This window comes from Falco cherrug, chromosome 2 (assembly GCF_023634085.1).
Source record: "Falco cherrug isolate bFalChe1 chromosome 2, bFalChe1.pri, whole genome shotgun sequence".
Lineage (NCBI taxonomy): Eukaryota > Metazoa > Chordata > Aves > Falconiformes > Falconidae > Falco > Falco cherrug.
In genome coordinates, this window is record NC_073698.1 from 3,735,986 (window position 1) to 3,748,842 (window position 12,857).

Genomic DNA, 12,857 nt, shown 5'->3' on the forward strand with positions numbered 1-12,857 from the left:
TTTTAATTGGTATTTTAGCAATGTTCAGTGCTGCAGTGCCCAAAGGACTTAGAGGAAGACTGGAGTGAGGATGTGAGCGCAAACAATCAAGGGCTTAAGTGAGCAACATAACAGCCCGCTTAGCAAAATCTCTGTTCATCACCTGGGCTGTGCTACCCAGCTATGCGTGCGGTCCTACCCTTGACCCACTTGCAGCATTAAAAATTTTAACTTACTGAGAGCCAGCAAGCTGCAGGCACTTCCATGAGTGAATCAGTTTGGAAAGCCAAATTTAGGCACTGAAGTCCATTAGGCATTGCAAGGTGAAACATTGAAACACCTCATCACCCAGTGGCTGGGCCACAGAGACAGTCAGGGATCTCCAGAGCAGTTGGGATCAGATACTTGATGGGATTCCATACCAGCTGCGAAACATTAAAAGGTTTAGGGGATTTCAGTGGAAAAAAGAAGGCAATAAGGGCTAGTTTTTGAGTTACCTTTTCAACTTTGGTAGTGTTTTTTTGGTAGTGGGGTTTTTTGGTTAGAGATTTTTATGGGGTTTTTGTAGCCATGTTTTTTTGGCAGTGATTCCTGACACTTTTTAAGTTGCAAGGAAAAGCACCACTTTTACCAGTAGTGTTGGCATCAAATCCATTAAGCAAACGATGAAAACTGGTTTTAAATTGTTTGCAACCTTTCAGCTGTGCTCATAGGCGCTCCATTGAATACTTTGGTCCCCTCACTGTCATTCCCCCTTTTTGTCATTCTCTTTTTGACTTGTCACATCCAGTAGAGAAAACCTCCTCCACCTCCAAGCACAAATGAAGAGGAGGAGACACAAAAAAAGTCTGCCAAGTACTGGCTGTGCCAGCAAAAGAGGGTCACCTCTCAGAAGGACATGGGGTTATCAACCAAATTAAACCTGGGGAGGATGTTCACTTCTGGAAGGGGCTGTCTCCTCTCCTGACCTCCCGTGCCACACAGACTGCAAGGTCCCTGCGCACAGAGTAGCGAACAGCACCCACTCTCCTGCAGTCTGCACGCTTGCCCCCATGAGGCAGGGCTGTTGCTGGAGGGAGCTACAGCCCTGCTGTCTCCACCAATACATCTGCACCCATCTGGAGCATCATCTTACAGAAAAATATGTAATTTAACTCTGAAGCCTTCATGGGATGAAAAATACATCCTGTCTTCTAGTAACCTGCTCTAGTGCTAATCACTCACCCTGTTGAAAACAATCTTACTCCATCCTGAACACCGCTGCCTTCCCCATCAAGTCCCTGTCTCCAAGCCTGCTAACTCTACCAGTCCTTCTCTGTAGGCAGGCAGCAACACAAGAACAAAAGGACAACCAGTGTCTCTGCAGTTCAGAGCCATGTTAATATTAGTGGCTCCATCTCTTCTAGTAAATAAGATATTTCAGGCCCTGGTTAGTTCCAGTACCTTTCAAACAACAGATCAGCTGTATAAGAGTAAAAACACTATCCAGAGCTGTAATCAGTAATATTAAGCTTAAGGGAGGCTATAAATACCTATGGCTTAGTGTGTGGCTGAACCTCAAGCTACTAGGGAGAAGGAAGGGGCCAGGAGAAAGCTTTTGCTTCAGGCATCTCACCTTCTAATACATCCTAAAGAGATTTTTGCAGTTTCCCCTGTGTTGCTGGGTCTGGCCAGTGTCTGCAGCAAGACACTGAGCTGCAGTTTTAGAGAGAATGGCAATTTCGGCGATGCTGCAAACCAAAGACATCCATTATTTCCCAAAAGAAAAAAAACCCCAAAAACCAAACAATGGAGGAGTTGTCCAGTGTTTCTTCTCTTTTGGGAATGGGGAAGATATAAATTAAGTAACTACTTAGCTTGCAGAACTGGGACGATCTCTTTTTCTCTGTACTATTGCTGTAATGTAGGAACCAGTGAATATGGCTCTTGTCACTTGATACTTCATTTCAGTGCAAGTCTGAAGAATTCATACGCACAACAGACTGAGCTCTAAATACTTCCTCAGGAGAGACTTGGCTGCTGTTCCCAGAAACCTCTTCCTTCTCTTCTCTCATCATTACTGGACTTGCTTTCGCAGTGTCAACCCACAAGGTGGAGGGAAATGCTTGGCCAGAGAGTGGAAGACTCATAGGTTTTACAAGGCTCCTTGGCATCGATTCCAGCTCCCAAATTATTGCTTTTCACTGTTTAAATAATACAAGAACTCAGTCCAAAAAGGCAGCTTATCTGCATGGGAGAATCAAGACAATCTCTGAACCTGCAAAATCAGGCCACTTGTCTAAATATTTAGATATGAGCACCAAGGCATACAATCACTTACTGAAAAGGTAAGCAATAATTTTATTTTTATTTCTAACCCAGAAAACCTAATTATTACAATCTCTCAGCTCCTTTGATGGTTTCTTAGTGCCACCATTTCTCAGAATAGCTGAAATACTCAGAAATCTGAAATTACATGAAAGAAGACATTTTAATGGCATCTGATTTCAAAGGCACCGGCCATGAACATACTGCTAGAAAGCCTTTTGGGCAGGGGCTGCAAATCAACCAGCTTAAACCTAAGGCATCTATAATCACCAGTCTCGTTAGAAAATTTGGAAGGATTTGCCGTTGACAGATGCTCTCCTTCCTGGTTTGCCTTGCACATCCCTACTGCTCCTGACCACATTTAGATTAACGCAAAGAAGGTGAATATATTTAAATGCAGGTGGCTCTCTGTGGTAGGCAGATGACTCCGTAGGGCCATGCCGAGGACTGCCAAGCAGCAATTTAGTGTTGTCTCTGTTTGCACAGAAGGACCGCAGTGACTTGGAAAGCATAGAAGAAGGAAATGTTTTCTCCATGACATACTATGGGCTGCCTATAATCAGCATCCTTCCTCGGCAGCTGGGCTTGATGAATGTTGCCAGCAGCTTGGGAATCCTTTTGGGTTCCCAGTGTCAAGAAGGAATCTGAAGCAATCAGGCAGGGACAAACACACCTACGCCCAAACCGCCCTGGTCACGCTAGAGCGAGTCCTGGTGTGATTGGGCTGGGAGACTGAATCCTTCAGAATAAACTCAATTCGAGCTGCTTATGGGGAATCATCAAGTTTATTAATCTAGTCCTCAGTAAGTTATCCAATCCTATTATATGGATCACATTTAAAAACTAGAAGAATCCCAATGTGCCTGGCTTTTCAATAGAAAAAATTAAACTAATTACCGTATTTGTCTGCTAGAATGTACTAAGTTGCCAGGCGGAAATGGTGTTAACAGTTCTGCATGCTCTTACACATGCTATTCTTTGACATGGTATTTTTAGCCCAGTTTCTGAAAGAAAGAATTTTTAAAACCCTGCGAATGTGCTGGGGTACTTGTGTGATCTTATCGCGCCTTCCACTAGTACCTTTGAACCAAATGGCCAATTTCATACAACTATGGGGAAGGAAGACAGGTCCTGCAGAACTACGAGAGACAGTGATCCGTCAGCTCCCCCTCACTACAAGAAACTGCTGGATGTGGGCTCACCTTTTATCAGACGTCAGAGAATCCACACAGGTGAGCTCCCCTTGGAAACACAAATCAAGATGAAATGAAGCTTCTTTGGCTCTGCTAATCCCAAAGTAACTTCAAATCTTCTCTTCAAAAGGGCGAGGTGATGCCATGCCCTGTACTTGTATTTCTCTGACAGACAAAAAAAAGGTCACATCACACATTTCCTCAGCAATCCTTCCCATAATATATTTTTTTAATAATCTCTGCTCCATCAGTGTGTTTCCAGGTTGACATTTCCACTGTGTTGGGACATTTGGAACAAATTTACCTTTCAGTATGACTGCATTCAGGCAACATAAAGTGGTAGCTTAGAGGTGCTTCAGGACACACAAGACCCTTTCCAGTACTCCCATCATTTACAAACACCCACATAAGGGGGGATCTGAGCCATCCTTTTGAATCAAAGCTTTAAAGCCGTTTGTTTTGGCCTCCTTTAGAGCTGCAGGCCAAGTGAACTACAGCCATTTGTTCTGAAATCATAAATCTCACAAACTATAAAGTGGTTTCCTAATCCTTTTATTTTACAGGGCACACATTTTCTCAGTGAGCCGTGCCCCTTCTTAGCTGTGATTTAGAGAAATCTGCAGGATGAAACCATTCCAGACTTCAGAGCTGGATTTATCCAGCTGTTGTATTTTCCTTATTTTCTGGGCTGTCTGCTTCCACAAATGAGGTGCTCCAACCTGTCACAACCACCCTGTAAGAAGGAAAACAAAAAGATCAGCAGCAGCAGCACAATAAAGCTGAACCTGGAGCCAAATAAAAACTGTTCTGGATATTCAATTCACTAATCTTTCTAATTAAAAAAAAAAAAAACGAAACCAAAAACCAGACAAGACTGAGACATGAAGGGGTTATGGCGGTGGCGGGTAGCGAAGGGAGACACGCTTGAGCAAACAGATTTTGAGGTCTGCAAGGACATCCTTCCACTGGGCAGGATCAAAGTAACACTGCTGGAGTGCATTAGGGAAAAAGTCACACATGAATTGGGATCCTGATGGTCTAGGAGGCAAAAAAAACCAGGGGAGGGGCTTTGCTGAAGCTCCCCGTGACCATTCCTACTGCAACAAAATCCTGCACTTTAAATACCTCACTGCTGTTGAGACCACAACGGGCAAAAAAACTAGTAGGGATATCACAAACCACATACGACATCCACTCTTTTGGTCCTTCCCGGCCCTCCTGCTGTGTGCATCCTCTCCTACATCTGCAGCACAGCACTGGGTCTGCTCTCCCACGCTGAGATGGTGGAGGCAGGTGATAGCATCCTGCCTGGCTGAGGGAAACCACCTCCAGAAGACACCTCCTTCAGCAGCAGCTTAGCAGCAGTCACTCATGCTTTGCACAGGCCTGAACGTGCTGGTCTCTGCCATATCCATCACATGATGTCATACATTCATGAGGTGGCTGAGTATGCATCTGAAGACAGGGGTTTCACTCATTTTCGAGACCTGGAGGACCTCCTCCTAGGTGTCCCTGTCAAGAGTCAAAGAGGATGGGAGATGTCTCCACAGCAGCGCAAGGGAGCTAGTACCCTCTCAGTGAACCCCTCCTTCAACAGCGCCATGCACAGGTGGAGGACGTGGGAGCAGATGTGTAGATCACTGCCCATCTCTGCTTGCACAGGGAGAGGGAGCCAAGCTCTGAGTTACCAGCAGGTCTCTAGGGAACAGCCAGGGTCATGTCAATAGTCCCCATCTCCATTCCCATTCCCTACCCCGATCCAGTGGAATGACAGAGTGACACTTTGCAAAGAACAAAGAGAATCACCAGTAATTTTCCATCTGTAATGGGATATGGGCACAGTTTATTCCTAAAAGTAAAAGCAAATAAATGCAAGAAAAATCTAGAGCTGTCAAACACAGCACTGCTCTCTCGGCCCTCCAAGTACCACAGTTGTGCAGTGCCTGGCAAGCTTCAGAGGTTGCTGCAAAATAGGTGTCCTTTTCAAACACCTGTAGGAACAACTGTTCTTGAGTGTTAAAATGTCCTTCATTACGCAGTGAGGGTTTCATTTTAATAACTCTCTGCATTGCAACGTGAGTTTGCATGGTCCGGAACAGTTAGCCAGATGCTTGAGCTGAATCGTGTATTCAGAAGTAACAACAAAATAACAACACACAATGAACACACGAGCAGCATCTTTTACGTATTAGACACAAGTACAGTGAAGTGCTGAGAGCACAGAAAAAGCCACAATTTCCCACTTAGTTCTGCTGAGCTGATACTGAATCATAAATGTGGGATAACTTTCCAGAACAACTTTTCAAGATTTAACTGCAGCATCTGGAAAGTCTGTTCTGAAACACACTACACACCGATCTCAAGAACTCCAGGAAATTTGCACATACACAATCATTTTGCATTTAGCTTGGATCTCACCTGTATAGAAACTGAAGTTTATCTGCCTACTTCACATTCCTAGTGAGAAACTGTTATTGCCATATATTTTTCCTAGTATACAGTTTTGCTTCTTGTTCCCCTTTTTTTTTTTTTTTTTTATTACAGGAAGGAAATAGAAGAACGTCAGGTCTAAGGTGCCTGCTCTGTAATACAACACACATTTTTATTCCGCACGGAAAAGGAATGCCAAGTTGTTCAAATATCAAAACAGTTCTTCCCCTCACCCTGCTGCCGTAACACCTGTAACTTATCTATAAAAGTAAGCAAAAACCCCAACCCTAGACAAAAGATTTGCTCACTGCTCAGCTGTGCACTCACTCTAATTAAACGAGCTATCTAATAAATTGAAAAGCAAAACAAAAAGAAGATTTAATTTGTCTTTATCTGTTATGCAAATTAGTTGGATTGGGGTGGTACTGACATTTGATTTTATATAGTATTCATCCAGGTTTTTCAACTGAAACTTTCTGTAAACAGAAAATGATCTGTGAACTGCTCTGTTTTCCTGCATGGCTCATTCAGAATGAATGAAACTGGTTTTAAGATGAAATATTTTATTTTGATGATATCTAACCATACAAGTTTGTCTTAATTTGTCTTCAATTTAATCACTAGAAGATTAAAAATTTATAAAATTTTGCTTTACACCAGATTATGGCTGCTTCTGTAAAAGATACCTTCCTTTTTTTACTATTCAGGATTATTGTTGAATCAAAAATACCAATTATTTTATAGCATTGTTCCCAAATTCTTTCCTAGCCCAGGAGAAGCAGTTACTCTGTAAAGGCTATAATATATTGAAATATCCCTAATTAAAAAAAAATAATAATCCCAAAACTGCATACTCCTAACTCTTTATGCCTTTAGCACATTGAAACATCTACTGTGCAGCAGCTCTGGGACAAGCAAGGAATGCAAGACACATTTTTATCTGACCTAGCACAACTCCTACATGTAATAAGATATTACCAAGTTGTCTGTAAACGAAAACCCTAGTGGATCTCTGCTCGGCTCAGGGAAAGTATCACAGTACTTCAGGAAATACTGATTTGCTGGAAATGAAGAAATTAATGTATTAATTTTTTTGTAATTAGATAAACATGGGAGGTAGGTTTCTGAGTTGGCTGCGGATAGTTAATATTTTGAATGGATGTTTCCCACCCACGCTCCTTCCCTATACTCACACTCCTGTCTCCAACCTGTTCCCACCTTCTTTTCTGCAGAAATATTCAGTTTCAGGGTGCAAGTACCGGCGTGAAGAGGAACCTGTGAAGCAGAACCATTCATAAACTGCTGGCACCGCAAGAGGGGACAGCGCTGTTATGGGAGAAGAAGCTTGAATAACCAAAACCACATGGAATGAGTTTCTAAGATTCTTCCTCTGCTGGTGATCCTTCCTTGTCCACTGCTGACAAAGCATGAACCCAAACAGAATCTTAAGTTAGGAGAGGCTGTCTTAGCTTTTATGAAGGCCATGGATTGTATGTTCATTTACCACAAAGTAACTCACCCCTGCTACCTCTTCTCTTTAAGCATTGTTGGTCGTCTTTCTGCTGTCTCTCATCATGCCGTATCTGTAAGTTTCCTGGGCTAGTAAGACATTGTTTTATAGCACTAGGCAGGGCTTTGACAGACCTTGATGTCATGTTCTGATTCACTGCAAATTTTTCATGTGACCAGATAGAAGCTATAATCACTTCAGATATCTGATAACTGGGCCTCAGATCCCAGAGACTTTACGAAAATAAATCAATCAATGACATAGACAATATTCCATTAATGGGGGTCGTATGAACATCCACATTTATATCTACATGGTCTCTTGCATACAAAAGTGAGTCCTCCTGTGTCCCAAGCCAACCAGGAATCCTGGAGCCATCTCCCCACCTGCAGGAGGCTGGGTGGCTCAAATCCTCATAGCTAGAACATCTCCTGCTAAGCACGCTCAGCAGCTGACTGCCAGGGTGACCATCACATCTCATAACATTCTTGATCAGTGAGAAAACAAACAGAGGAAACGCTGCAACTTTTTATTTTTAAATACTGTAGTATTTAAACAACAGGCAATGACTGTACCAACTGCTCAAGCCAAGAATAAGTAGCTGTTCTGAGTGGATCCTGACTGTAGCGGCTGCTGCAGTCAATGGGTAAATCACCCCTTGGGGGTTATGCCATTTAGGATCGTACATTACCGATTAATACACAACACTGTAGTAAGGGCTGTTTCCTGCACTCACCCCTGAGGGAACTCTTAGGGGACACTCCAGTGTCAAGCCTAGAAAGTTCTTCCATCAGTTTGAGCTATTTTAAGGTCACCTTTTCCCTGAAGACTGTAAGAGTAGTTCCCTTGGCTGGGCTCCCTGCACAGCCAAGGTTACAGAAGGAAAACACAAATCTTACTTAATATTTGAAGAATGCTGGTATTTGAAGAAAAGTGAAGAGAAACTGTCTGCTTTTCTACAGTTGTGTTCCATGAAGGCAACGTTTTAAGATGGAGGGAGAAACAGGAGGCTAGGTGAGAAAATGGATGGGTTGGTTTGTTTAAACCTAACCTGATACCTCTTGGTCATTATGAGAATACAAACCAGTCTCCTAAAGATCAGAAGCAACGACTAACATGTGAACTGGGATTGAGAAGAGAATGCAGCTTTGTAGACAAAAAAAACCCCAGAGGACTGTTGGCCTGAAACTGGAAGGGGAAAGTAAATGGAGTAAAGTAGAAAAATATATAGCATATATAATATTTAATAGCAGAAATAGAATACACTAAGATTCATCTATTCTCCGAACCACAATTAAAATGAGGGAATGTATCAAACAAGGCAAATTTTAACACTGTTTAGGAAGATTTCATTGTCACAGTATCTACTGAAAGTCACCTGGGGAATGTAATACCAAGGCAGTTAAGCTCAGTGCTCTACTCAAATGCTGAATTTTGTTCCTAAATGAAGAGTTTCAAAACCTGTGCTTCTTCCTGCCTTTAACTGTGCATACCCAACCCGATACTGCTTTAAAGCTCCTTTCCACGGAGCGGGATAAGGCTAAACATTTTCTAAAACCCACAGCCTTTCAATGCATTTCCAGTTGAGAAATATAAAATACAGGCATCCAAAACCACTGACCTTTGTAAAGTATGAGTTCAGAGGACAGCAAGTTAGGCATAAAATTATAGGCCATACGGGGGCAGAAAAATAGCAGCCAGGCCTGGAAAGAGACCTGTCCTCCTTGCAGCTCTTTGCATGTCAGTGCTGGGAGAACAGTGGTGAGACCTGAAGGACTATGTAGCAGCAAGGTGTGCAGTAGCTCATGCATACCTTGGAGAAGCAAATAGAGCAGAAAACTGTTGCATCAGCATTTTCAGCATTTTTTTCCCTTGAAGAGTTTCCCAAGAGCAATGGTGCCCTCTCAGATGGGAAATTACATCAGGCTGTAGCTGGATTGTCCTGCCTGAAAAGGTGCAAAGAATCAGGATTAGAGCTGCAAATCTGTTCCATTATCCTCATTGTTAGAATAAGAATGTGAAATAGTCTGGAAAATACAGGAATACCTGATGTTAAACTGTACACGTTACAAGTACTTTCCAAATCCAGCTTATACAGTAACACAGAAGGGTGCCTTTACATATGCCAGAACCCACACCAAAACCGCAGGTTTCCCAATAAACACATCTTCTGCGACGACGATACACTTACAGGATTAAAGTTTATAAGAACAACTAAACGAAGAGAGGTCTGCTCACCTGCCAAGCAGTAATTCCTTCAGGCTTTCTGCTGTTTCTGCAGACACTGAACAGGGTACCCTGTTTTACGCACAACATTGACTTGCAAGATGCAGTTTTGTACGGTGAACTTGAAGTCTTAACGTCAGTGCTCAGTTGCATACTTCCACTTAAATCTTTTCAGAGCGGAGTGGAAACTATCTAAAAATTAGCATGCATTTATGCTCATGTCTTTTTCCTAATTTAACAGTTGTGTGCTTGGATCTTAGGGTACAGGGTTCAGGAGGAGCTGGGTATGGCATGAACAAAGTCTCTCAGCAATAAGCTGTGTTCTTTCCCTCTGGGTGTGATTCTTCTTAACCAAAGCATTGCTCAGCAATGTTGACATCTGCAAGACAAAGAAGAACTTCATCTGGCTTTGCGTATTTTATCTACATATATATATACACACACAAAAAATGAACCAAAAAGTGACTTAGAAGTGTTAATTCGTTAGGCGAAGAAAAGTTCTCCAGGGTGCAAAGCCTCTTTTCTCAGTGAGGTTCCTGGCACTCATATTTTTCTGTTACTTTTTTATTATTAAAAAAAGGACTTTGAACCTGTATTTTTTTCATCTTAGTATGTACCTTTGTGGTATCCAAAGAACTCCAATAGTGATATTATCTGTCTCTTTCCTCCAGGGAGGAATTCATGCCAGACCATGATATTCCTGCTTATTCCTGGAGCACAGAGCCTCACACCAAGGTTAAGATAGCAAGCCTCCTTGGGGGCGCGGGGAGGGGAATGCAGGGGGAATGCGTATCACAGCACCATCCACTGTATAACCGTACCTCCTGCAGATCCCTCCCCTCTTCTTGAGAGCTGTTCAGCACTATAAATTAAGAGTTCAGGTCTGTATCCTACTAAGGCTGATCTCTGCATGCAGATACCCAAGGCTGTTCTTCAGCAGGATATGCTCACCAGCAAGGCTTTGCCCATAGGGATATATTCCTCCATGAATATTCTTCTCAGGATATGTACACGTGGCATAACTGGGCTGCAGCCCTTGAAGTAGTCTCTGATTTTTTAAAACAGATGATCCACCTTCAGCTTGTTGAGTCCCCCAGCTTAGAAAGGAGGTCAACTGTGCCTTTAGCTGGCTGCCTGCATGCTGGTGGACCTGCAGGAACAGATGCAGATCCAACCTTCCCAGCGCTGTCAGCCTCCTTGCAGCCACCTCCCCTCCATGCCGTGTGAGGCACCCCCTCGGTCAGCAGCACAAAGCTCTCCAGCCCGCACCGGCTCAGCCTGACACCACTGCAGGAGAAGACCAGGACCCCACCTGGGCTTAAGTCTGGGCTTACATAGTACATAGGCTTAGAGCATCACACAACCAACGGACTGGTGCCCTTGACCACCATCTCATGTATCACCCCACCCCTCTCCTGCTTCCGTCACAACCCAAACCCACAACCACTCCTTCCCAATAGCTCATAAATGCCTTTCCTCCCCCAAGTTAGCAAGTGCTAACTGTATGGAAGTGCCCTGCTGCTTCGTTAGGAAAAAGCTGTGAACTTCAAGTTCTTCTGCTCTGGGAGTAACAGAGGACCAAAAAGTAAGGTGCTGGTGCTAAGCTTTTGCCCTCAACCACCATGTCCTGAAGGCAGTAGATACTGAAGTCTCCTTGTTGCTAGATTCTACCTGCTAGAAAAATCCCACTGAGGCTTCTGTGCCATGCCAGAGGTGTTGTCTTGCTGAGTCTACCTTCTAGAGGTTCTTCCAGAAGTAAGGAAAGACAGTCCTTTCCCCAGATCCTCAGACATCTGCTAGCTGAAGAGGCAACAGAATCTGAATTTTCAGACTCCAGCAGCCACGTATGTAGTCCCAGCTCTGACTGTAGACTGTCACAGATGGTCAGACTTAGTAGTCACCTCTCAGTGAAAGATGTCATGAGACACTATTGGCATATTTGCTGAACTGCCTCCAGCCCTGCCTTTCACAGGGATCTCAATTTTTAGGTGTAAATCAGTGCTGTTTAGTATCTCTCAGCAAAGGTAAAGCTGTAACAGGTCCCTCTCCTCCAGGTGCTGCAAGGGAAGCCTGTACTCTAGTCTGGACTCCATATGGTATGCTCGCAGGCTCACAGCGTGGCTTCTCAGCAGGAAGGATCCTAGGTTGCCCCCACAAATGTTTTATAGTGTTGCTGCTGGTGGAGCATGTGGTCACGAATGCACAAGGGTTTGTTGGAGGTCTGTAGATAGCACAGGTGGCCTTGGGGGATGATAAAGGCCATCATTTAGTCTGTAGCCCAAGTTCTACAGCTAGGAAACTAATATATTCCTGAAGAGCAGTGATGTCAGTTAATATGCACAGGGGGTTGTTGGGGAGTCTTATGCAAAACACTTACAAAATAGAAGAATGGGACTGCACGGGCATCTGCTCTGTCACTGTTGCACTACTGCTTCTCAGTCTCACTGAACAAACTTTACTAGCACCTGCCTTGCCTTCAAGGACGCTTCCAGGGATAACTGTTGCCAGCTAAAACAGAAGACACACAGGCATGGTTTTAAGAAAAAAGCAAGCTTGCTACATTGAAATAAATAGAAACATCGGACAACTATAGCAATAATAAAATGAACAATTATTGCATTATGGAACATGCACATTGAATTTGATTTGATTAACAGTGTTACTCTGTAAAGCAAACTTATGATGAACATGCATCTATTTTGAAACCGCTGAAGATGTGTCTAAAACTTCCAACTCAATTTTTTTGCCAACACCTCATTACTTATGATCTAGGGTTTTCTAGATCAATCAAGATCTAAAAACCCAGATTTGTAAGTACTGTTTTCCTTAGGGAAAGCAGGCAGCATTAGAGGTCTGGAAATTACTGAATGTTAAGCCTACTTTGGGATAACACCTATTGTTATTCTAGGTTAGCAACTGCTGCCTGAAACAGATCCAGGAAAGAGATTTATTTTCATCTCCTTGGAGTAACTAGGATGTTTCTGGCAACTCGAGATTTGCAGTGTTGCACAGAAACAGCACGTGGGGGGAACAGGATAGCTGCACCCGGAATCATTAAGCGGCTCTGGTCCTCTGCTTCTTTACAGCAAAACCCTCATGGCCAAACAAGCAGGATTTCTGCAGACAGTGACAGAAATAACACTACAGGAGACAGAATGCTACATGCTAATTTTTCAAAGAAGCAATTTCTGAATTTTCTAACAGCATTTCCT

General features: G+C 43.3%; 1 long non-coding RNA gene across 1 annotated transcript; it reads right to left on the minus strand.

Moving 5' to 3' along the window:
- Window positions 1-4,015: 4,015 nt before the first annotated feature.
- Window positions 4,016-10,589, minus strand: LOC114016317 (uncharacterized). Its single transcript, XR_008730908.1, has 3 exons — window positions 10,467-10,589; window positions 9,658-10,024; window positions 4,016-9,365 (listed from the first exon to the last, which is right to left on the minus strand). It is a non-coding gene; the product is annotated as an uncharacterized LOC114016317 (long non-coding RNA).
- Between the last annotated feature and the right edge of the window lie 2,268 nt (window positions 10,590-12,857).